The following is a 27,015-nucleotide window of genomic DNA, read 5'->3' on the forward strand; positions in this document are numbered from 1 at the left end:
TGTGCAATCTAACGTGAAATGAGAGCCAGCAAAATGTCAGCTTGGCACAGTTAAATTCACGTGACACGCCAATATTAAATTTGATTCAACTGCAGCAGATTCATGGGCGCAGAGTGGGCAGGAGCTGGAGCAGGAGCAGGAGCTGGAGCAGAAGGGGTCGGACTGGCATGAAATCGATCGTTGCTTTTGGCCTGTCGCTTTTGGGCCTTTTGCTGCATTTTTTTCTTCATTTGTCTTGCTTTATTTCTCCGCTTTTTTTCAGCGTTTTTCTGTTTCTTTTTTTTTTTTTTTGCTGCGTTTGTGCTGCTGCAGCAATTAAAACTGAATCAATTATGATTTTTGGCTTTGGCAGTGATGCGGAGAATTGGAAATGGCCAAGTGGATCACAAAATGTCACTAGGATGCGCCGATCAAATGGGCGGTGACCCAATTCCATGATGCCACTTTAAGCGCCAGCCTTTTTTTTTGGTCACCGATAAGCCCAAAAACTTAAACTAAAATTGCATACCAAGCATAAACAAGTAATTTTTAATATTTGCCTTACAAACCCAGCTATGTTGACAACCAACTTTAAGCGATTTGGAATTTTCAAATGTTTTTTTTTGTTTTTTGCTTATTTCCACTCGAACACCCAATCTGCAATATCCGTTCGGAAAGTTTCGAAGCTTCCGACCTGCTTGCAGGCCATGAAAATGTTCTCTTTCTTTTATTTTTTGGCCATTCGCCTAAACAATAAATACGTACGTCTTGCGTTCAATTTTTGGCAATTTATGTGTATGCTGCACCTTTAAGGAAACTTGCTCGAAAAAGTAAATAACATTTTGACCCGTTTGGTTACCTGAGCCAGTTATATATGTCTACAGTTTGGTTACCAATATGTGGCCCGGCATTTGACGTCGACTTTTGATCGCCTTTTTGGCCGGTAAGATTGCGAAGCTGGATGCTGGAAGCTAGAAGCTGGCAGCTGGATATTGGGGGCAGTTCCTGTGGCCACTGGGCCAATGTGGCGTATGCGCAATATTTGTATTACAGTTTCATATGCAGTGCAGGTCGTGCTAGGATGTGTGTGTGTGTGTGTGTGCTTGTGGAAAATGGAGGAAAATGAGACGAGGGGGGGAGGGAGAGAGACGCGGGCCTCCAGGACGCAGAGAAAAACGGCATCAGTTATGGCTAACGAATGCGGCGACGCTTTGCGCCCTTAACTCAAATGTACAACATCAATAAATAAAAAAGAAACGTAGGAGAAGCCAGCTAGGATATAAAAAAGGATAATAAACAGGGTCCCCAAAGAAATCTATAACTGAGTAAGCCACATCAACATACACCCACACACACACATCTGAGCAGAAGCGGCAACATATCGATAAGGATGTATAGGGACATGTTTGTGGCCCACACACACACACACACACACACGCACACACTCGAGCACGTTCAAATTTAAACGATTTTCGCGCAAGTGTATGTGTGTGTGTGTGCGCACATAAATTTCCATATGGCGAACGACTCATGCAATATGCAAGATAACTTCGATGAAAAGGCGATAAAAGACACCAAAGCCTCTTACCGCCCACCCACCTCATCTACCTAATGTCGCTGGCATTCAAAATGTATAAGGAATACCCCATTCACCCCCCAGGCACCGAGTACCCTCAACCCCTACGACCATCCCCTACGCCCATCCCCAATTGCAATCCCAATCGGAATCCCCATACCCATTCCAAGCCCTCAATCCCTATCGCAATCCCACTCACATCACACTAATGTATCTTCGTCCAAATTATGAGTGACAGTTGCCAGTTGAAAGGCGGAATGCGCCAAAAGACATCAACTTCATATTTTTGCCTTGTCAAGTGGCTGCTGGTGGGTGGGTGTGTAAAAATGTTCAAGGAATGCAGTGGAATTTGTTTTTTGAAAGGCATTCGCCGATTAATACTGCGGATTATGTGAAACTCCATGGTATTAAGTTATTTTGCCAGGGGTCTTTCTTAAATATTCTCTTTTAAATCGCACAATTAGTGGAGGGGTGCTGATTTTATATTTATTAAAATAAAGTGTGTTGGAAAAACTCAACTTTTTAAATTGTAACATAACTATGATCCTAAGAGCTCAAAAGCTTAAGCTAAAAGAAAATTATTGGTGGATTGCCAAAAAGTGAAAGTGGTCGAATTGAAGGGTTTCTTTTTTTTTGTAGTAAATTATATAAGAATATTCTGCCCTACTTTGTTTGAGTTGTAATGAACCAAATGCAATATTGGCTGAACATTAAACGTGTTAGGAACTTGTAATGCACTATTGACTGAGACTACGAGTGCTGTAGCTCAAAAGCAATTACCAGATAGATTTGGCTTAAGACCAAATGCTTGTACCTTTGCCTCTAATGACGATGAAAATCCGGATAATAATCATGATGATGATGATGACTTCGATGATGAGTGCAGTGGCCATGCATGATATTTCATCAACTCTCGACTGGCAATCAAAGCTCGTTATCCGCTGGGGCATGCCGTTAGCCTTATAGCAATTCATTTGCCAGCTTAGCTCCCGGCCATCACCCCTTTTTGCAGTTGGATCCGGACCCCGTTTTGTGATTTTCCCACGCCACCCATGCCAGTGCTGTTGGCAATACGAGGAGGAGCACTTGAGCGTGCGCCAAATTAAAACGCCGCAAAATGTCAAGTGCTGCAAATGCCAAGAGAGAGAGAGAGAGAGGGAAAGAGAGAGAGAGAGAGAGAGGGAGAGACAGAGTGAAAAGCGAGAAAGAGTGGGGAAAAGTGGGTGGAAAATGCAGGTGGGGGTGGCTGGGGATAGTGGGACAGACAGAGCGGAAGGATACGCGTCGCAGTTATTTTAATGAGCATTAAATGATGTGGCAAGCCACCCACTTCCACTCTACCCTCCCCACCCCCCACCACCCTTGAAAGCGCCACCCCCTTTGCGCCTCATTTACGGCTTAATTATGGCAATCGACAAATATGCAGCAAAGTATGCAACACATTTTTGTGCACCATCCCCTGCTGCCTAAAACAAATCTCGATTGCTATGTTTTACAAGGCCAACACAAAAATGGGGGTTAGCTGGCACCGCCCCCTATCCCCTAACCCCACCCCCACACCCCCGCACCCATTGATAACAGAAAAAAAACGCGCCTGACAGCGTTGCAAATTTATGGGACACACAAAAATCTTTTGTACTCGAGCCACCAAACCAGGCTCAAAACCATTTTATGCAAGCCAGCAGCATCAGGAGGAATAGAATAGAATAGAATGGAACGGAATAAAATGGGAAGGGAATGGAATGGAATGATATTACAGGGTTGATATAGGGGCGGCTGGATCCAATCGTTTTTTGGGGCATCCGATGTGACATCCGTGGAATTGGTTGAGCGGGATTACGGGGTTATAAAAGGGGTTACTGCGGCGGTGGGGGGGAAATTGAAACAAATGTTTTAGAGATATTTATTCGCATATTTGCATAATGCTCTGGCTGCGTCGGCTGCACTTTTTATGCAGCTTTCTATTATTCATATAGAAATGGAAGCCCATTTCCCACGCAACCCAAAAAAAAAATCAGGCTTACTTTCAATCGTTTCATCGTTATGTTGCATTTGTAAGTGACTTTGTATTGCTCGTTTAACTAAAAAGTTATATTTATTATATTAAAAATTATAGTTTAATGTGTATTTATAATTTCCTTGTTTATAAAATTAAATATTAATATATATATATCTCTCTATATCTCTTGCAGACTATCTCTGATCGTATATTTATTTGTTTAAAAGGTGAGTGACTTTACTTAATAAATATTTTACTTATAATATTACTGTTGTATAAAAAGCTGAAACTAATTGCTAAGTGTTTAATCACTTTGAGTTTCTAATGACATAGTTACTCTCGCATTTTCAATTGCCAGCATCTGTTTAGACAAAGTGATTAAGTGGCTAGTTTATGGCTTTGTTTTGTATTACTTTTTTTTTTGTATTTTGGCTAAAAGATATGGATGACGGGCACTCGATGTTGTGACTAATGCGTTTCGAATGGGGCCAAGTGTGTTTTTATGCCACACACATTTAACATTTAACGCAGTGGCACTTTAGTCAATTAGCTGAGCAGATGTTATCATGTTTGTTTTTTGTAGCAGGAGTTTTAGTTTTCGGTTTTAGCCATTTGTGACACGAACGTGCATCAATGCGCAGCAGAAGAGCGTTGGGTTTTCCGGTTGATTTTGCATGCATTTATTTATGATTTCGATGGATTTCTATGGGAAATTAAAACAAATTGGTAAATAAATAATGCACACACAACGGCAAAATCATGCGAAATTATTTATTTAAATTTTAGCTCTCTCTACTTTTCTGTGCATTATTTTTTTTCTTTTTTTTCATACCCAATACAATGCAAAACAATAAGCAAATTGTCCATCTATTTATATCTGTTTGTTGTCCGGCTTTCTGTTGTTGTTTCATACACATTATGTATTTGCATTCAATTTTCGATAATTTCCTGTAAAACCCCAGAGTGCCCAAATATATGTACACACATACACATATGTAAATTGACGATATATGCGATATATGGATGGGTTATGAGTAATTTATTTATTAGCGCACTCAATGATGGCTGAAAGCCAAAGGAAATGAAGACTCAGCTGCATTTCAATTATTTGTGCATGTGCTAAATACTTCGCATCGAAATAGGGACAACAATTTCAGTTCGATTGCTTGTGCCAGGCAAACAACAGCTCTTTGACACCCGCCACAAAACAGTCACCCAAGCACCCAACAACCCCAACCCATCGCTTTTCCAGGTCATTTTCCATTTTCCCATTTTCCCAGTTGCCCCAACGACAGAATCCTGTGTGAACAACATTCAAAGCGTGTCGAAACCTTGGGATTTGAATTCGATTTGAGTAAAATTGAAATTGTTCACCCATTTAATAAACAACAAGAACATCTCGGTTCCATTTGGCCAATTGTAGCAAGAACTGATGTGAAAATCCATATCGCAATGCAAGTTCATGATTTAAGTAGACTTAAATTGCCGATAAGCAGATCAAGATGTTACTAAAAATATCAATGAAACTTGAGTGTTATAAAATTCTTGTTATTATTTTCTTAAATTTGGTTTTTTTGTGTGTGTAAGTTTCAAGCAGTTTCTCGACCAACAAGTCGCATCATCATCATTTATTTTCCATCTTGATTGAGTCCATCAAACATTTCGGCCTTCAACTTCAATTGGAATTTCGCATAGCCCCCAGCTGGCAGCATTAGCTTCAATTTGCATTATTTTTGTTTTTTTTTTTTTTGGGTGTGGAACCTTTTGGAGCTCCATGGAGCCATGGCCACAGATATGCCGACCACTCAGCAAGGTCACCAAATGGGTGGGAGTTGGGCGGCATTCGGAGTGCTGTGGGCAGCAAGGTGAGAGGCTCGCATCATAGCACATTACCATTCATGAAATGCAATTTCACAGCCAAAGGATACACAAAGCACAGGCGCACATAGATACAAAGTGCCCACACACACACACATATGGACAAAAGGTTGGTCGACAAAGTAAAGTGCCTTTTTATATACCCCACACACTCGCCATCGGAATAATGGGATATGTGCGAATATACCTTGAATTCGTTATACGAACTGAGTGGTTAAATAAGCTTTATGATTTTATTAAGTTGCTTGCATTTTTGCTGGACTTCTCAATGTGCAACTAGGACTTTTTTTAGATACAAAAATCCTTTACCACGAACATTTTAAAACTAAACTAGAAAGCTTACTATCAAAAACATTTAAGTTTTCTATGCAATTTTAGCTACAATTTAAATGCCGTTGTTATAAATATTAAACTATTATCGGATTTTAGTCAGCTCCTTTTGTTTTATGGGATCATAGGGTATCAAACTAAGCTCCATGATGTTTCTAAACTCTTCAGGATTTCCACTTGTGTTGCTTCAATGATTTTCGGGCTCACCGCATTAATGTGCGTGCGTTAGGCTTTGTATCTGTGTTTATTAGAGTGTTGCTGAATGTCTGCGTGTGCGTATTGATATGCATATGGAAATATATGAGGCTGTCTGCATGTGTGTGTGCTGTTGTGTGTGTGCGTGTGTGGGTGGTGGTAGCCTTTCCTCAATTATGTATGCATGCGTATTAGGCAAAAAGCGGCAAAGTTTTCTGCCTTGCTGCCATACAAAAAGAGTGCACTGAAAAAAATAAACAAAAATAAAAATATGAATTTCTAAGGAATTTTAATTTACGAGGGAATATTTATTAAATTACTTTTCTCATAATTTTATCTGGTATAATGGTATTAGGATGTGATACAATTTGGTAATATAATCAAACAAATTCAATTACATATATTTTTAAGGGCAAGTTTTTTTTTTTGGAATAGCCAAGTGTTGAAATATTGAACATTAAATATATATGTTAAATTTAATTGATAATTAATTTGGCTTTGAGTATTAGATTTAAAAGTTTGATGCTAAGTGTTTTGCAACTTGGTGCTAAGTGAATTTCTCGCAGTGTAGGGATGGCAAAATAGAGAGTGGTCGCCTGGCAGGCCTGTTAATTAGCGTGGCACACACACCCACACCCACACACACACACACACACTAACACGCACAGTCACCCACATAGACCGCTCAAAATGCAAAAGGCAACGGCAACAAAATGCTACAAATGCGACCAACTTTTGCCTGATAATGAAAATCGAGTTCGTTGTCGTGGCGAAAAGTTTTTGCGAAAAACTTTCATCAAAGGTTACAATTTGTGCCAGGCCTGTATTTCGTCTCGCTCGCACCAATGGGTCCGCGGGTCAGGGGTCACGCAGGGGGTGGGCACTGCGAATCGAGTGGTGGCGAAAGGTGAAAGGTGAGTGTGGGTGGAACTGATGCCTGTCATGGACACCTGATTATATAATTACCTTGCGGAGCTGTTGTTTTCGCTGCTCTCGTTGTTTGATGCTTTCAACTTCAGTCTGTTGTTATTTAATTCGTTTCCTCCAATTTTAATTGTTTCACTGGGCGAAATGCACTCAGGCATGTGGATTTTAATTTAATTCAAAATGTACGCGGGGCACTTCAAAGGGACATTTTATTTAAATTAATTATGGAATTCTGCTTTTATAAGCGATAAGAAAAATTTTAAAGTTTTTTTTAATGTGCGATGTACATTTAAGGGTCTCCCTTTAATATTTAAACATTTCTTAGTGCATTAAAGACTTCGTAGTGCATTAAAGTTCTTGTCCTTCTGGAATGGAGAAACCCTCTACCTTTTCTGGCGATCGTTGATCACTCATTGGGACATCCGCTGGAGACTCCTTCTGAAATGTCCGACAGGCAAAAGAAAAAACAACCGGCGACGGAAGGAAGTTTGCAGCAAGTGAAGTGGTGAATAGTGTGCAGAGAGTGTAGTATAGGTGTATTATGCCATAAGAATAAAAGCGAGGTCAACGGAACTGGCCGTGTTTGAGTGTGTAAGTGTGTGTGTTTGTGTGTGTGTGCCTGGGAAAATGCATAATAAGAAACCAGGAGCAGGAAAGTGCCAACTCCCCGTGCACATTTCCATGCCACCACCGCCCACTGGGAACAGCTGAAAATACCCAGACTCTCGCTGTGTGCCACTTAATTTGCTTTAAAGTCCCGCTGAAGAGTTCTCGCCCCGAGTGCCGTTTGCCGAGGGCAGACTGTAGTTTTGCATTTTCCAAAAGGGAAGTCCTTTGATTGGCATCTCCGAGTGATTATTCGTTTTGCTTGCTGTCGATATTGGTCTTGGGTATGTGCATCTTTGTTGAATTTAATATATTTTACTGAAATATATAAAACCTTTGCAAACTTATGCTTCGAAAAAGAATTAAGAATTTGATTATTGATTGATTTTTCTTCTACAATTAATGTGTAGTTGTAAAATTAGTTGTCGCCTAACCAAAATATAGAATTTCAACCAGGTATTTCCAATGCTTCACCTGTTAAACCTGGTGCCATTGATTGATGGCCTTGAGTCCTGTTCGGATTGTGTCCTGTTGCCAGTCTCCTATTTTTGTCCTGTCCACTGCACTTGTCTCCCCATTTGTTTGCCTGTCACCAAGTCATGAAAACAGTCGGGAAAAAAGCCAAAATTTAAATATTTTATAAGACCTAAAATCGAAGAAGAAAATGAAAGAACAAACCAAATCCATATATAAACTGAATTTGTTGCTCCTTGTTGCCAACTCATCTTCTTCTCAGTTTTCTCGTCTTATTTTCTTTTCTTTTCATTTCTTTTTTTTTGTGCATTTTGGCTGAAATGGCGCGTAAATATGCCAAAGGAATCGTCGTCCTTAAGGGCGGGATCAACAACACTGCCATATAAAAATGGATGTAAATCGGGGCTTGCCTTAGCACTTATTCAATCAAAATCAAAATAAATAAACATGCGGAGCACCACTCCTGTCCCGCTTTCTATAAATATTCCACACTGCGCAGTCTTCGGGGACCTTTGTCGATTGTCAAATTGTCATTGTTGTGCATTAAAGGAAAATTGCGCATACGCCGCGTGTGCCAGCGTACGTACGTATGTACACCTGCCTTTTATACAACGACTCACGTTGCTTTTATTTTTGCTGCCTCGATTGGTGAGCAAACAGCGGGATAAACTGTAAGTCCTACATATATACACACATATATGTATATATTTTATATATATATAAAGTGCAACTCGGCCAAATTGAGTTGAATCTCCATTGATTTTCTGCTCGTCGTCTTTGCAATCCGAGTGCAGGGCAATAAAATAGTTCCAATTTATGCGTGACTATCTTGTGTGTTTAAGGATTGCGAGAAGTTGGCTAAATTGAGGCAAATATTGTGGCAACAGCCCTCAAATAATATTAGTGGCAAGATGTCTTTATTTTCTTGGCATTTCGTTCTCCTAGATTTGATTCGATTAGTCGGTTCGTGACCAGTTTTTCCCTTTTTATGTAAGCCCTCTGCATTTGATTTGCTTTCCGGCGGTCAGAAGTTTATTCGTTTGGACATTTAATGAAATTGTGTCTTACTTCTTGTTTGACGGCCCTTGCATTTTACGTGCTTCTTTTTACCATTTTTTTTTTTTTGTTTTTGTTTGTGCCGGAATACAAAACTATTTCAGCTACCTATTCGATTTTTAAACTACCTTTTTGCATCTAAAATAAAACTGTTTACGATTCCTGTGTCATGCAATCGCTTTATCAACATTTTTGATTATTCTGACAGAGTATTCGAAATTTCAAAGTTGTTTTTTTTTTTCTATTATTGACTTCACCATATTTTGCCACACATTCGTTTTAACACTGAGAAATTATAGTAATATTAATGGCAATAATACTCATTAAAGAATATGCTAAAAATGGTTATTTATATATTTTCTGTTTATTTTTTAAACGATTTACGGAATACTGGCAGTTTTACAAACTTGATTGGCCATAATGATTGGCAGATTCCTCACATTTTTTTGCACAGTGCCCCTGCTCGCGTCCTTTTTCGCCGTTTCGCACACAACTCACGCAGTCGAGTGTCCTTGCCTGTTATTGTTATGGCCGTTATGGCCATCCCGTCCACCTCCGCCCAGTTCATCAATCATACGCAACGTTGGCACGTGCACCAGAGCGTTAACAGTGCAGGGATAGGAAAGGGATTGGTAGCTCTTTGTCTACCCCGTTGGCTATCGAGGGCTAAGGGCCAAGGGCCAGGATGCCTGGATGGCAACATTCTTTCTGATAGGGCAAAGTGTCATAACGTCGCCCTAATGAAGCGTCTCAGTTTTGCCGGGGTGTCCATAAGCTGGATGTGACTGCAATCGCCAACAATTACAAAACTTGCAAGTTGCCCCAGCTAAATCCATTCCAGCCTCCTTCTCCCCTTTCGTTTTGCTAAAGTTGGCGGATTAAAACCAGGACGAGAACGATACGAACAAGTATCTGAGCGGAGCTGAGCTGAACTTCAGGCGGTGTTCATAAACTTGAACAAAAAATTGTTTCGCTCTGCGAGAAATTTTGCGGACAAACTGGGCGGACTGGGAGGTATATATATATATATATATAAAAAAGGAAAAAGTTTTATCTAACCGAAGAAAGTGGGCGTGACTGCGTGGCCTGTCGCATTCTGTTTAAAGTTAATATTTACATGCCACGAAGTGGCAACAAATTCTTGTCATTTGCAGCTGCGAGACAAGACAAGGACGAACGGCAGGATACGGCACATCAAAGGGGAATCCTGTCGAGGTGCACTCAGAAAAAATAAATACTGCATAGCAGAGAAGATAGAAACCAAAAAATAACTATCATATAATATATATATTCGTAAAGTCTGCCAATTATAAATTAAATTCCTAAAGAAAATGTTAAAAAATATAGAGATAATAAAGTTTAAATAAATATTTAAAAAAAAATGTAGGCCACATGCATCATAGACGCAGGCATTTTAATGAATTAAGCTGAAAGTCTCAACCAATCTGATATAGAAGTACAATTGCTTCCATCTAATCCTTGCAAGCATATTATTTTTAAACTTTTGTCATTCGTATGACGATTTTCCAAACTTTATCCTAGTGTTGAGCAAGACAAACGAACATCAAGTTTTGTTTTGGGTCGCCGGGCAAATGACAACTTGAAGTTCATAAAAGCGCAACTAATGTGCATGAAATACGTTTTGATATAGACGCGCACACAATGTCGTCCACTCGCTAAGCCAACTTGGCAGCCCCATCCATATTTTTTTTCGCCCTTTTTTGGCCAAAACTTGCCAGCCATTTTGGCCAGGACAACACCCTCGTCTTGGAATTTTATTTGCCACCTTTCTGGGCCATACGTTTCCCTTTCATATTTCGTAAACAAAACATCAACGTGGAACTTTTCTCTGCCTTTTTTACGTCTTCGTTTTCTCCTCCTTTTTTTTGGCCCAACTTTACTGCGATAACTTGCAATAAGGGAAACAACTTTGGAGAAATCAGAGAGGGAACGAAATATACAAGAAAAGAACTTTTCACATTGACATGTTTGGAGCTAGCCCCGCAATTTTCCTCCGACTTTTCCCCGACTTTTCGTCTCGATCCCGGTTTGCCGACAATTTGCGCACCCTTCGACCATTTTGCTTGCCATATTTCAGCCATTTATCTGAGCTTTTTTACCCCCCAGCTTCGATTCCTCGGTCTCGATGTAATGCATTTTGACGTTAGCTGGCTCAAAGTTTCTTGTTTATATTCGCTTATTGTTTATAAATGGTTGATAAGTGACGGCGCCCCTTCACACCAGTCCTCGTCCTTTTGGGCTCCTTTCGCTTCTCCTTCGAGTGCTATTCGAGTTCGTCCCTGATTTTCCTTGATTTTCATCCCCCACTCTCCCAGTTTTCCTCGAAGTTTCCCGCAGAGCTGCTTCTGCTGAAGTGCTGTGCAAAGTCTGGCCGATTGAGCCAGTGTTAGCCAATGCAATATTGTTTTGACATTTGGCTTCCTGTTAGCTCTATTTAACTTGTATTGAGCCACCATTGCGGCTACGTTATGGCTTCAAGTCGACTGGCTTTGATTGGGCCACCTAAGCCACTGTGAAGGGAAAAACTCAAGTGGATGGAAGGGTTGTTCACTGTTACTAATATCCGTGTTATTTTGTATTCAATACGGATTTAATTTTATTTATGTAACACAACCCCTAGAAGGATTAAATGTGTATACTATTTAAGTGTAAATAATTATTAGAGATTGGAATATATAGTAGAAATATAGCCTTTCAAAAATACTTTAAATTGGAAAGCGTATCAATTACATGAAATGGCTTTTGTTTGGAAACATAATTTTATTAATTGGTGTAATAAAGAACTAGCTAACATGAACAAACTTGTATGAAAGAAAATCCATTGTTTATTAATTTTACTAATATCATAATTGATGTAATGGCCTCAAAAATTCCCACAGTTCCTAATTTATTTTGCGATTGACCCAATTTCATGGCCACACTGATTGACTGTCGAAAAACGCTCGGAAACATGAACATGCAAAATTTCCATCACTGCAGCAACATCTCAACCAACATTTTCAACGCCACCACCACTAAATTCCTTTGTAGCCAAATCAAATTTTTCGCCAAAGGGGCGTTGCAACCGCACTGTGGCCACGCCCACTTTTGGCCAGCACATCGAAATCCATTAAGTGCATTTTGAAAAGAACTCACACTCGCATTCCGCATTTTCCAACACCCACTCTGCCCGCACGAACATTATCTAAATTTTTATGCGAAAACTTTGCTCGCCTTTTTCGAGTGTAGTGAAGTGCAAAAGGGAAACTCAGTTGGAGTTCGCTCTCGCTGCTGCTGCTGATTTTCCTTTCCAATTTTCCCCTTTTCCAACCTTTTATGAACCACCCACCGCAATGTTTAGCTAATTTAACTATGTCTCCGAGCTGGCTGCCAAACAGCAAACTAATGACACTTGGCAAACCACCGAAAATTGTACGAAATTCAGAAAAATTAATTTCCCAGCCAGCGGGAAAAGGAGCAGAGCGGAGGGGGAATCACTCTTAAGGCGGGGTCAGCCAACTTTTAATAAACAAAATTACGGAAAAACTCGGAGCAGCGCTGTGTGCCAAAAGCGCTTGGCCAAATAAAAAGCGAGATAAACGGCTAAAAAGGGTCGCTAATTTTTCGGTTTCTCCCTGGATAATGTTTTTGGGGGTGTTGTACGCCATGGCTGGGGCTCTACTTAGCCCATAAAAGTTGTTTGTACCCCCCATCTAAATATCCCCGAAAATCTTTCGCTCGGGTGCCAAAAGTTTGTTTACTTGGTCTGCGGCCAAGCAAAAAAAAGAAGAAAAAACTAAAACAATGTGAAAGGGTGTCGGAGTAAGTAGGTTGCGAGTTATCAAAGCTAATCGGTGACTTAATCTAAAGAATGTAGTCACAAGCCCTTGATCTACTCATATGGGCAGCAAATGAAGTTCGGCTGGGAAAAACTACGAAAAAATGTAGGCAGGCTCAGAAAAAAGAGAACGAAAAATGCAACGAATCAAAAACTACATCTGTCAATTGTTAAAAAATTATAGCACCGACAAAAAAAAGAGGAATTAAAGTACACCTACAAGAGTATTAAAGGATATTCGATAAAACTGAAGCAAAAATTCACGAAACCGCAGCAACAAAAGTTTGAAATAAATGCATTGAATGGGCCAAGTCCCCAATGTAATCAGCGAAAATGCGAAACGACTGGCAGATGGTCAAAATATCAAAATATATATATATGTATATGTATATATATCAGCGAACAAATTCGCGTTGTGTTCCCCGGCATTTATCTATTTTATTCCCAAACCATATCGTGAGTGTTCGTGTGTGTCTGTTGCAAAAGATAAAATTATACGCATCGGGGTCACGTGTAAAGGTCGTAAATTTCAAATACACGGACACATTGAAAGAAAGCCAAATCTCTGGGGGGAAATGATAAGCGGTACTCGTGTGGGCGGGCTAATTATGACAGCCCATTTGCATTTGGACTGTTAATCACGATTATGCATAATTAATCCCAATTATGCACAAACACAAATTAATAGACAAAATATGCACATTGCAGCTGTCGCATCAATTAAGCCGCTAGCCTGTAGCGCGTAACCCGTCCCGCCCACAGTGCGTATGATTGATACCGCCGCCCTCCTCGGCGCTTCTCATGCCACCCGGCTAATGGCTAACCGAAAGTGTCATGCTCCACTAACTGATAACCCTATTTCATGTTTAAAGACCCGCAACGACGATGAAGGAGCAGCAATAAATGGAGTTATCGTAAAATATGAAACAAGTCCCAAACAAATCCTCGAACAATGGCCAACAGATAGACACATGCAAGTGTGTGTGTGTGTGTGTGTGTGTGTGCAGGACGTGTTCAAGCAAAAAGGATTCAACGCTCTACTTGCAATTTCCGTTTGTCCGTTTTTCCTCTGCTCGCTGTCCGTTTCTCGTTTTAGACGGGATATATACAACACAGCAAGAGACAAACATACGGACACACAGACACTGGGGATGGAACAGGACACACACGATATAAATATAAAATAAATCTTTGTTTAAATACCCGAAGAATGTTGGCAAATATTTTTGAAACCGCACACATGGACACAGACATTCATGGGCCATGGCTCTTAAGGGTCGTCCCCTTCGTCCTGGAAATAAAAGGCATCCCCATAAATAATATTCAGCATCAAATCCGCTTTAAACAGAGAAGCCGGCCAACTTTTCCCACCGTCGCAGGTTTTGGGTTCGTATTTTTTTTTTTTTTTTATTTCTCGCTTTGTTTTCGGCAAAGGGGCTTCCCACTCGATAAGCATCGATGAACGACTTGTTGGTTCGTTTGGCTTAAAGAAAAATAAAAAATGATGGCGGGGCAAAAAGGGAAAAGCCGGACAATGACCCTCGCTAATTTGCGGGATTTTCCTTTCACAATAAATGAACTTTTGGAATGGTTAGTGTTAAGAAGAAACTTTACTTCCAGAGGTTGGCCAAGTGTAATTTTAAAGGCCAAATGTTGACAAAAAACGAATTAATCGTTGGATATTAATCGCTTTGAACGGGGAAAGGACACGCAAGAGTGATTATCCAGAAAACTTTTTAGATGAAAAATGAGGTCTTAAACTAATTAAAAGATTTGATTATTGATTGTATATATTATTTAAATGGATTGGGAACTTTAGCTCTATTTATTATTTAAAGATGTCTACAAGTTGATTAAGTGTTTATTTTTTATTATATTTTATTATATTTTCAAACTAAAATTCTAAGTAATAACGTGCTGTGGCATTTACCTAAATAGGAAACTATTAAATATTTTGGGTCATTTTCAACTTACAAGCACTCTGATTTAGTTTTGTATCCTATTACTATTGGACCGAAGCCCAGCGAAAATAGTCTTGGCCAAAGTCATGTGCAATATCCATTGGGGTAAAGCCCCCTAAAGGGACGATCCGAATGCGAATGCAAATGCAGCTGCCTTAGCAAACAACTAAAACAATGCCAGATTTTTGCAAACTTAAATCCGTGTTTATGTCTCCACAATGCCGCCCACTAGTCCACCCAGAAAATCCCCCAAACATCATTTCATATATCGTGCACATGGAAAAACAAATTTTACTTTTAGAAAATTATAAAATATTAATTTTAAGATTTTTACACACAAATAATAATTATTTATAATAATTTTTACTTACACAAATAAGCTTATGCTATTTGTACTATTTTATGGATCAAAATATTCAACTTAAATGCTTTATAACTTGTTGAATCCATGGTTGTGATTATTATTCACACTTGGTATGAATTAAGGATTAAATACTATTTTTTCCGTTCTGTATGAAGTATTTTGCGCAGTGCATGTGTGTGCGAGGGCGTTACTGTCTGTCTATAGAAATGCTTGAATGTATGGGTATGAGCGAGCGCGTTACGCCCTAATAACCTACAAAATAGTTGGCAAACCCACCCACTTTTGGGCAACATGACTTGAACTATGCAAAAAAAAAAAAAAAAATAGAAAACGAGGAGGAAAAACTAGAAAATAAAAGGAAAAGCTTGAAAAAAGAGGCAAAATGGCAGAATGAAAGCGCAAAGCAATGACAGCGCCAGATGCGAAAAAGTAGAAATGGCCCAGACTAAAGAGGAACAAACATTTGCCGCCTTTACTTATCCAAAACGAAGCGAAAGCAAAGGCTTTTGGCCAGAAGCTAAAGTTGGCCTGAACAAAGTGAATATGAAAGGAGCTGAATGCAAATAGTGTGCTATCGATATGCCAACCAAGAAGAGCCGTCCATCCTAACTTCCACTTGAAAAAACGCATTTTTCAGCTGGATTTCATTTGAATTTATCGCACAAGTTGGCAAGCAACTTCATATTTTTTAGATACTTGCCAACTTTAAATGTAATGTAATAAGTTTTTGGTTTCTTCCCTCGTCATTTAATTTAAATTTAAAATGTATTCTTTCGCAGATCATAGTTCCTCATTTATTAACTTCTTCTAATTATATTTTTCGGCACCACTTTAAACTTGTTCACATCTAGTAAATTGAATTTAGAAATTTAGGGCCATAAAGAAAGTTTTAATTTTATTTTGGCCCGCCCGTGGAATATAGCATTTGACTACTGATTGATTTTATTTCCTTTCCATTTATATTTATCTTGTGAATTGAGCTCGTACAGTTGGTTTTTAGTTTTATTTTGCATATAGATGACTGCGCGCGATACTCTCGTTGCAATCGATACAAATTCAATTCATTTCGCGGCCCCAAATGCATTTGAAATATTTGCCACATACGCGTTCGCACACAAAACTTCGAATCAGACCGACTCAAAATCCAAAACAGATAACTTATTTTCCAGCCAGTGAAAAAGGCCAAAAAAAAAAAAAACGGGCGAAAAAAGGTTGAAAATAGGTTGAAAAAATGAAATCGAAAGCGAAACACGCTTTCCACAGAGGGTAATTGAAATTTCTGGCAGTCAAATTGGCGCTGTCAAGTGTCAAAAAATGCAATTTGCACTGCGAATGAAGTGTGGCTCAAAGGACGAGGGCTTATCCATCTGTCTAGCTATCTAACCAAAAATATATCCAACATATCTAAGTCGCTGAGCTCTCTTCGGCTGTATCAATATCGCAATGTGTATAAATCATAAAGTAATTCTGGCTAAGAGAACGAAAAAAAAGGAATGTTTGTGCTGTGAAAGCTTTACGACACTTGGCCATGGGAAATTATGTCAAATTCAAGCTCAGCCAACCGAAACAGCCAACAACAAGGACCTCCACCTCTCCCGGTCGACACTGGGTGAAGAAGAGACGGGCCACAAGCACTCCAAGAAGGACCTCAAGCCGAACGTGAAGAAGAAGAACTAGGCGAAGCAGAAGCAGCAGCAGTTGCCGGCAGGACGAAGTGCAAGTAAAGGAGTCAAGGAGCCAAGAGTTCCAGGCCAAGTCGGAACGTGCAAATGAAATTTATTGTTATGACTGCAGTTTAAGCCTGACAGAGACGGAAGGTTCCGAAAGGGACAGCGATGGCAACAGAGGAGGAGCTGGGGCTGACATGGGGACACTCGCATGAGCAAGGATTAAATTGCTCAAGTTAATATTTCTGTTGCCAGCCAGGATCAACTGGGTCAAGCTGGGTAATCCAGCGGAAAAGTATGCCAGACTTAATGCAGGCGATAAATATTACAAAAATAAGCCTGCTAATCAATAGGCTCCCTATATTTTATCAATAATTTGTTAGGAATTAAAAGGAATATAGCTGATATTAGCCCAAAGAGCCACTTAATCGAAAACTACAAATAAATAACAACTAAAATACGTAAATGGTCTACTTAAATTCATTTGCATTAATATTTTCCTGCTATTTAACTGTTAAAAAACAATCTACAGAAATCTATGTCACATGTAAGAATCAAGTGCATTTATTTCTATAAAATATTTCCAAACTTATGCTTGGCCAATTTCCACTGATACTGTTGATAATTGACCATTTTGCGTTGGCTCTAATGGCTTGCCAGCAATTTTGGCAGCATGGCTATCAATACGTTTGCTTGTTTTTCTTACTATTGCCATTTTCTTTTTTTTTTTTTTGGCTTTTTGCTGTTTTGTCGAACAGAGCTCTCCTTTCGTTTGTTGGTTGTTTATTAATCATTGGGGCTCCAGTTTTTGCCAGCAATTTTGCTGCCAACTCATGGTAAATAAAATGAAAGTTTTACGTTGAACTCTTCATCATCGGCCTCAACTTGAGTTGGCAAACTTTCTCTCTCGCTCGCCTTGCCCCTTTTTCATTTCATTGCTCAGTGTGTGTGCATCACCTTCAATGTGTGCCTGCACTGAGAGAAAAGCATAGGTACTTATCACTATGGCAAGCAAGCATTTCAAACGATTTAAGAATTACAAGCGAAAACGAAAAAATTAAATTCTGCCTGATTATTATATAATTCCTTAATTAGTAAACGAGCTTTGGCTTTACATTATCATAAAAAAAGTAATTTATAAATATATGACCCAACAAATTAAATCATTTATAAATGGATTTTATTTTAATTAATGCCAATAAACCAATTACTGCATTGATTGTAAAATGATTTTTTTTTTTTTTTTTTTGAAAAACCCTATTTGGACATATTATTTTTCACTCTGTTTTGTGTGTTGTGGGCCAAAGGCAGTTTAGATTTGCATTTGGGAATTCAGCCCGCATTCCTCGTTTTGCCACTGTTATATGTGGGCTAAAAATATAATAAAATTTGCCTTTTGGAAATTAGTTGCACTTTGCTCACGTTACACTCCAGGGGGCTTCTCTGTGTGTGTGTGTGTTTAGGAGGGGAAGGGGGGTGCAGGGGCATGTGATGGCACTTGCCCTTTGACCCCTGCCCCTTTGGCCCCTCATTGTTTGGGGTACAACAAAAAGCAAATAAAGATGTGGCAAGCGGAAATTTAATATTGATTGTATGTTTTTTAGGTGTGTGTGTGTGTGGGTGTGGGTGTGAGTGTGCGTGTGTGGGTATCTCTGTAGCTGTATCTGTGTACAAATGGTTGCGCTTTCAGTAAATTATCATGATATCCCCATGCATTTTACCATCCTTTACCATCGGCTTTAACTTTAGTTTTGCGGCTTTTGGTCATATTTTCAGCTGCTTCTTCTTCTTTGGGGCTTTCCCCCCTTTGTTTTTCCGGTTTCTCGGCATTTCTTCTACTTTTTTCCCTGTTTTCGGTTCCGTTTTTCGGCAAAGTTAATTAAAATGCTTAGTTGATTTCCTAAAGGGATAACCAGTTGGCCGGTGTCTGGGCAACTCCTTGTTGCTGTTGTTGTTCTTGCTCTTGTGTGGGTGTGTCTGTACATGTGTGTTACACGTCTGTGTTTGCGTGTGTGTGTGATTTACATGTGGGGACTCATAAATGTTTTGCGATGCTTACATTACAACTGCTCGGAATTCGTTCGCACTTTCGTATTCAGTGGGGAAAATCCCGTTCGCATTTTCACTTTTCACGACTTCTTGCACGCCGACAATACGAAAGTTTTCCAATATGGGAAATTGAAATGCCATTATTTGTGCTACTACTCATGGTTGGCAAGATTGCCACAAATTTATCGAATATTTAGTACGAAATTCGTACTACGAATCTGTGCAGTTGGAAAACCAATTGGTTTGAACGATAAATTTCAAAGTAATTGGGTCAAAAAGGGGAAAAAAGAAATTATATATAAATTATATATTGCAGTATAATATTTTCTAGTAATAGCAAGTAAAATAGCAGTAGTAGCAAACTTTCACAAGTGTTCTCTATCGACGTTTTTATTATTTTTTTTTTGCCAAACGAAATTGACAACCAAATTTTGTGATCGCCACCAAAAACTAGACTTGATTGGGAACCAGGCCGATAAGCTTTATATTGTTGTGCACCTGTCGTGGCAGAAGCCGTGGAAATTACCTGCGGTTCCCATTCGTTTGTTCGCGTTTCCAAGTTATTTTTCATTTTTCCATTTTTTTTTCTTTTTTTTTCTTTTTTTTTTGTTTGGTGTTTTGTCCATTTTTGCTTTGGGGCAGAGCGGTCGGCGTCAGCGGCAGTGACAGCGGACAGTGGACAGTGGACATTGGACAGAACGGACAGAAATGGCGGACAGCTATGGCGATAATTAAAAATAATTTGCTGCCATGCTGAATAAAACCGAGACCAACCGGCGGGGCCAAAAAGCAAACGGGACCAACGGAGTCGAAAATGCCGGCAGTGTTGCCGGAAATCGAGAGCCAAAAATTGTGACATTTGCAGCGAAAAAGTTGGTTAAAGCTGTCATTTAAATGTATGCAAAATATTCTCGCATTTTTGTTTCTCGTTTAATTTAATTTGAATGCGAATTGCAGCCGGAGTCTTAAAGAAAATTTAACTGAAATTTAAATCATATTTGAATTCATCTAAAGTAAGTAAGTAATTAGATACAGTTTGATCTTAAATGAAAGAAAATATATAATTTAAACTTCTTTAATCATATTAATTTTTTATAAAACATAATGTACCCTACACTTAGCTTTAAAAGTGTAGTAAATGCCCTTATTTTTATTTAAAAGCGATGGGCCTTAGAAATATAGAAACCAGAATATTATTTTCAGGAAATCTGGTTGACCGAGGCAATTTGTGAAGCCCTCCAGATCCAGATCCTATAAAATGTCCAAGCTCCCAGCTCCGGCAGAAATAAAGGGGTTTTGGGTTAAATGCAGAGACAAGTACAAAAGCCGAATGAGCAGGATGCAAGGACATGCTAGGCGTAATAGGACACTTGCATGCATGGAATCCGCAAACATGCAGGAGCAACAAACAGGACATGGCCCAAGCTCACTGGCGACGAACTGCGTTTTTTGGATACGAGTTCGGGTCGGTTTTCGGAGTTGGCTTTTGCAGTTGGCTCTGGATTTGGGATTGCGATTGGGTTTGGGTTTGGGCTGTGGTCTGTGGACTGTGGGCCTCGGGTCAAACGGCATAAGTAAAGCCGCGCCCAGTCCATGATTAAAGCTGTAATATCGCGGAGCCATACAAATGTTACACTTAAACCCATGATATTCCAAGTGAGAGGACCTCAAAAATGAACAGTATTCATTTATGGAAAGGAAAATCTTTAGTTAAGTATGATAGAATTTTCCTTGGAGTTACAAAAATATTTGAAAACAAAGCTCACAATTGCTTCACATTTTAAAGAACACTTTTAAGTGATTTCATTAAAACCCTAAGGTCCAGGATTTGCAGGATTATTTTTTCCATGAAACTCAGTAGCGGTTTTAAAAATATTTTTTTTTATTGTGCACAAATAAGAGAGCGACGTATGTGACACGAACTGAGCTTTACTTTTTTTATTTTCAAGCTTGAACCGCCCCTTTTATAAATGCATATATATTCGTATATGGAACTACTTCTTTTATATCCGTTACTCGAAGAGTAAAAGGGTATACTAGATTCGTTAAAAAGAATGTAACACGTCACAGGATTTTATAATGTATATATATATTCTTAATCAGGATCACAGACCGAGTCGATATCTCTATGTCTGTCTCTCCGTATGAACGTCGAGATCTCTGAAACTATAAGTATTCTTTTGGCCAATTTCTATCGGTATGTCAAATACATACTCGCACTCCCATTAGCTGAGTAATGGGTATGTGATAGGCGAGGAAGTCGACTCTCTTCTTTTAATTTGAATGACACGAAGGTGGAGGCACAAAGTGGTTGCCCGATGCCAGACGTCGCAGCAGAAGACATGTCCGGACCATGGACTATGGAATCGAGCTTCAGGATTCAGGAGTCGGGCGTCGGGAGTGTGGACTTAGGAGACGGGCTTGTTGAGTCGGCCTCGGTGACAGTGGAGGAAGCACTTAATGCAAGTGAAATCCAGCTAAAGGCAACGTCACTGGGTCGATGGGTTGTTAGGTTGCCGGGTCGATGCTTTTCCTTTTGGCCCGCCCTTTGATTTTCCGCCCTTGGAGTGCAGTTGGCAGACAGACATGGACATAAGGACACGAAGGCACGAGGACATCAGGACTCCCGGACAGCCGGACAGCGGGCGTCACTCAGTCAGACAAACAGCAAACAACCAGCAGGAGAACGAATGCGGGAATCGCAGGATCTGGTACCATGGTATCAACCAGCACGATGTCAGCAAAAAACTTTCCAATATGGTATGGTAAATTATTGAAGTATATGCGCGAAAACAAAAACTAGGAATAAACAGATTAATATCATAAGTGTAATTTACACTCACATGCTAGTGAAGTTCATACTTAAAAAGCCATTCGTTTAGCGGAGTATTTGCTCTCGCACTCTATTAATTAAAATTGTTATGTACTATCACAATTGAAGAAAAATGGCCAATAGCTGGCAATAAACAATGCGAGAAACGAGGCGAAATGACAAGGACACTGAAAGGAGACTTCCAGGATACGGCGCTCCTTCGTTCACACTATCGCACTATCTGTGTGTTTGTGCAATTTAATTGCGTCGACGGATATGTTTTCGTCCCTTTCCTTTTTTGTATTTTATTTTCCACTTCCGCTGGATATTCGATGCCCTTACCAAGGATATTGTTGCCCAAAAGATAAACACACACATTTCGAGAGATTGAAAGTAGTAGTTCCTTAGTTACCAAGCTCAAATCAAATTTTAATTAAAGAAAGCTTATTAAAATAGTGTTTTTCAAGGCGAAGATCTTATAATTTTTTACAATTTAAAGGCAAGAAAATGTATATTTTTGCAAGAAGAGTGTTTCTGGTGCCGATATGACCCAATATCTTTCAGTTTCCGGGTCCGTTGTTTGTCAGGTGGCGACCTCTGGTGGCCGGAACCGGGCATCTTCCTTGCGGCCAGCGATTCCTTTTCTTTACTTTTCATTATTTCCCATCGCAATTCCTTTTAATTCCCCGTTTTTGTTGCACTTTTTGCGCGCCCATTTCACGATCCCTGGCCAACTGACAGTCAACGCATTGCGATTGCCATAATTTATGCATAAGTATCCAGCGAAATATCCATGTGTGCGTTCAATAAATTCCAAAAACAAAAAAAGAATTGGCGAAGAATGAAGGCACCCAATTGCATCATGTACACTCCGTACGCATATAAATTTGTATGTGTGGCACTGAAAATTGCAACAGTTACAACTACAACGATAAAAGCCGGGGCAGCAACCATGCAACACACACTGAAACCAAAAATATGTGCCAATTTTTATTGTGCGCTCAGTCAAATGGCAAAAGCCAAACGATGCCGCTGCACACAGACAAATGAACACACGACGTGGCCCAAAAAAAGTGGCTAACCGTTTGGACAGCCGCGGTTAAAATGACGCACAGTGGGTCAAATATGCAAGCAACTGGTTAAAACTTCGCTTATTTATTGTTTTAAATGGTTTCAACATAAATTTTGTTCAACATAAATCAGGGTTGAGCTAAAAATTGAATTCAAATAGAGTTTTTCAGCTCTTTTCGCCTAACATTGTTAATTTTGTCACAATTTTCGCAACATTTGATGTGGACAGGTGGGCTCAATGGGAATGGAAATGTAACGCCACAATATTTACCCAGAAACCCAAAAGCCATCGATGGGCGATGGGCTATCGAATTGACCTTTTTTGCGTTTGATTACCTGGTTTTTTGCACATGGACGGACTTAAATATTTGATGGATAAGTATTACGACATGCATGCGCCCCCATAAATAAGCATTGGCATGCAAATAGAATGCAATATGCGTAAATATGCGAGTGAAATTTTTATAATCGAATTTCGCAACGAGTTCGAGGCGCACACTTTGTTCGATAATTTTCGCAAGCGTCGCCAATGCAGCGAGTGTGCGTGTGTGTGTGCAAGGATATTTAACTATCACCACCCACCGAAAAACTATGTGTGTGTACACACAGACGCACACATAGACATAAGCGTGGCTCTGTATGCGGCGATAGTTCAATATTCATTGGCCGTAATTTGATTGAAATAAGTGAAGCGCGCTTTTATGCGTCGCCCCACTGAGCAATGAACTCGTGGGTGGTTTCGGGTGGCCTTTTGGGTGGTTTCAGGCGACTCCGGATGATTGGGCGGTTGGGTTGGTGGTGGCCATAGTGGTGCAGAGTTAGCCCGGCTCGAAGTTTCATCATAAATTTGATGAAGCATTCGACCTGCTGGCACAGGAAATTAAAATTATCGTCCATGTTTTCCTTCATACCATACCACTCGCAATACGAACTATGCGGCATATATGTGCGGCATCATTATTGCGTGGGCATGGCTATTCCCAGGGCATATATATATCGCACACATTGTCACCACTTTTTTTTTGTGGTTATGACCACTTCAAAAGCCCGTTTAAGCCAAAGGGATGCACACTTTATGCATGTTAAAATTAGATTTAGCCATTCTGCTTGATTATGTTGATTAAACATGGTGCTTGTGGAAAGTGATTAAATGCCAAAGTGGTTTAAATCAGTTAAAGTTTGGGGATTAGAAGCCTTATTTATTAAATAGTGGCTTGAAAATTGGCCGAAACAAGTTTGCTTAAACAAAGATTTAAATTACATTTTATTAAAGCGCAATTTGTAAGTTTTGCATAATTCAGATTATCTAATACCCTGTTTCAAATTTGCAAACTTCGTTGTTTGGGTTTAGATTCCAAACAAACTGCTTTCATTTGTTACACTCTCATGGTGATCAATTATTTTGACCCATTTTTGTGTTGGCTACTTGGGAGACCCATCTATATATCATATACCATTATTATGGCATTATTACCAGCTTTTGTGAACATAAGCACACATCCTTTTGTGCTTAACCCACAATTCTTTTACAGAGCAAGCAATTATTTAGATTAAACAAACTAAGTCTAGAGATAAGCAGCTCAATGATTTTCCCACACTTTGGGGCGCCAGGATTTTGCACTCTGTTCGGATAAAGGTGACCCCAATACACACACGTTCATATACAAATACATATGCAGAGTGACGCTGGCACTCACACACCGAAAAGTACACCCACAGGCAAACGCAGCCGCAAAGTTTCTTCATTAGAGTGCAAAACTGTAAAGCAAATATCGTGCGGCTAGTTTAAATGTAATGAAATAAGTTCAGCGAAAGTCGGGGGAGCCAAATGCTGTTGGGTGAATTTTAGGTGTCGGAGCTTTTGGCCCTCAAGCGAACGAGAGAGTGTGTTGTTTGGCCATAATTTCGCCGGCTAGCTCATTAAATTTTGCTTGCTTACCAAAATGATAATTAAAATGCTCCCAGCAGTAGCAGGGAAAGCGGCAAAATCAGGAAAAGGCAGCCGCCGTGCATCATGAATTATGCCCAAGCGCCACTTAACACCCGGTGCAAAAAGCCAGCGAAACGAAGTGAGCCAGAATCTGAATTTGAATACGAATCCGTATCCGTAGCCGTAGCCGTAGCCGTAGCCGTATCCGAATCCGAATCCCGACCAGAATCGAGGTCCCCAGAAGGTGGCAACAACTCCTTTGCTGCAAGTCATAAATGCTGTGCCACGGTCTCGTTACCAGTTATCAGTTACCACTTTTCAGTTGCGCCAGCATTCCACTTCCAGTTACCACCACCCCTTTTGCCTAACTCGTTTTTCCCACACCACACCCACCGACAGGAAAAACCCTCATCTGTTGGCCATATTCCCTCCATTTCCCTCTGGCCGTATGCATGCCTAAGCAGGTGATTTGAACTGCTGGCTAACACTGCGTATGCGTGATATGGCGTGAAGATTGCCAAGGTAGCAAAGACAGAGGTTTTCGAAATTATTGTATGTATTTTTTTGGACCAAGAAAAAGTTGGAAACTAATATATTTATATATATTTTCAAGCTTTGTTATTATTAAGGAGTGTTCTCTATGCGGGATTACACTGCGTATGCGTAATAATTTAGATATGATCGAGATACTTTTATATATTTATTTAAATCCGCCTGTGATTTAATAATGATTAATAGAAATATAAAACAATGAACATCCAAACTTTAATTTCTTTGAACTAAAATGAAAACATCAGCTTGTTCGTATTTTACTTTAGGCGATAATAAAACGGGGCAATGGAAATATTTCGAATGTACAAAGTCTGTTGAGTGTGCTTAACTTGGCTTTGTTGTGCGTTAGATCCCCGTTGCGTATGTGTGTGTGTGTGTGTGGGGAGAGAAAGGTGTGTGCGCTCAGGTGATGTGATTTATTGCAGTGCGGTAACTTTGTGGTATCGCCCCGCTGTATGTGTGTGTGTGTGTGTGGCCCCTTTTTCGCTTAAGAGACAAACCGCTAATTTGTTATCATTTATCACCAGGCTGAGCACACGTCTATGTGTGAGTGTGTGTGTGTGGGCTGCTGTGTGCGTGTCCATCTGCCAGTGTGTTTGTAAACAATTTGTAAATGTGTTACATTTAAACCCTAAAGTAATGCCTCCGCCCCGCCCACAAATAACGCCCCCTTACTGATTTTGTCATTGTGATAAATACTTAAACGTCAGCGTTACAACAGAAATTTGCCAGTGTGTGTGTGTGTGTTTAATGTGTGTGCACTGAGCAAAAAGGGGGAACAGTTTGATATTGTACACATAACATACTTACTTAATATCTTACTTTTAAAGCGAAGTTGCCACATGATTCCACTGAAATTAGCATAGCTCACATCTTCCTAATTGCAAACTTATTTTAAACAATATTTTTCTCGCAGTGATATCTGCTTGTCGCTCATAATTTATGAAGAACGGTAGGTACAGTGGGACTTTGGTCCAGTCGCCGAATAATGACAGCCACACAAAACCGAAAGATAAATATTCTTTATGGAATGGCACATGCAAACAAACGAGCTGGCCAAAAAAACAAACGAACAGAATGGAACGGAAACACCTTGGGGAATTCCGTTTGTGTGGCATTCGGGGCAAATAATTTTCGGATTACAATTGGGCCCGACTTCAAGGCCATTGCGCCATGGCATGTTGTCATTAATAATCGGATATACATATGTCGGGCGATATTAATTGCCCAGGGCTGAATATTATCGAATATTATGATGTTGAGTTTGAGGGAAATTATTATTGAGAAATAATAAATGGTCAAAGATGTGTCTAAATACGTCAAAACGATTGATTGTCCTTGTATGTGTTTATTATTATGAAATACTTAAAAAAAAAAGATTGAACATGAAAAAATATAAATAAACACCTCGAGCATTTGCAAACAGCCTTTGAGGCTTAGTTTTTCCCAGCGATTTCCCTGGCGCACTTTTCCGGGATCGATCGATGCAAAAGGATGCCAGGATGTCCAGCACTTTGGAGAGCAAAGTGAAATTCCAGACATGCCGTGAATTGCTTACTGGCCGGCCGGGCTTGCCTAACGACTTAAGTTTTGCTCGGCCACCGTAAACTCTTTTCCTTCGCTTTTTGGCCAGCTTTCGACATCTTAGCCATCTTTTGCCGGCGCATTTGTTTACCTTCGTTGCAGGTAATTTCGCTCCTAGCAACTTTTTTACGTTTTACATTGCGGATGTTGTTTTTCGTTTTTCGTTT

At 39.8% G+C, this 27,015-nt stretch overlaps 1 protein-coding gene across 1 annotated transcript in view; it reads left to right on the forward strand.

Annotated features, from left to right (window-relative positions):
* The window catches only part of LOC117147142 (GATA zinc finger domain-containing protein 5-like), a 65,922-nt gene that overhangs the window by 13,250 nt on the left and 25,657 nt on the right, over positions 1–27,015 (forward strand). Inside the window, exon 2 of the mRNA XM_033313921.1 lies at positions 3,748–3,781. The gene's annotated coding sequence lies outside the window, so the exon portion shown is untranslated. The remainder of the gene's footprint in view (positions 1–3,747; positions 3,782–27,015) is intronic.

This window comes from Drosophila mauritiana, chromosome X, assembly GCF_004382145.1.
Source record: "Drosophila mauritiana strain mau12 chromosome X, ASM438214v1, whole genome shotgun sequence".
NCBI lineage: Eukaryota > Metazoa > Arthropoda > Insecta > Diptera > Drosophilidae > Drosophila > Drosophila mauritiana.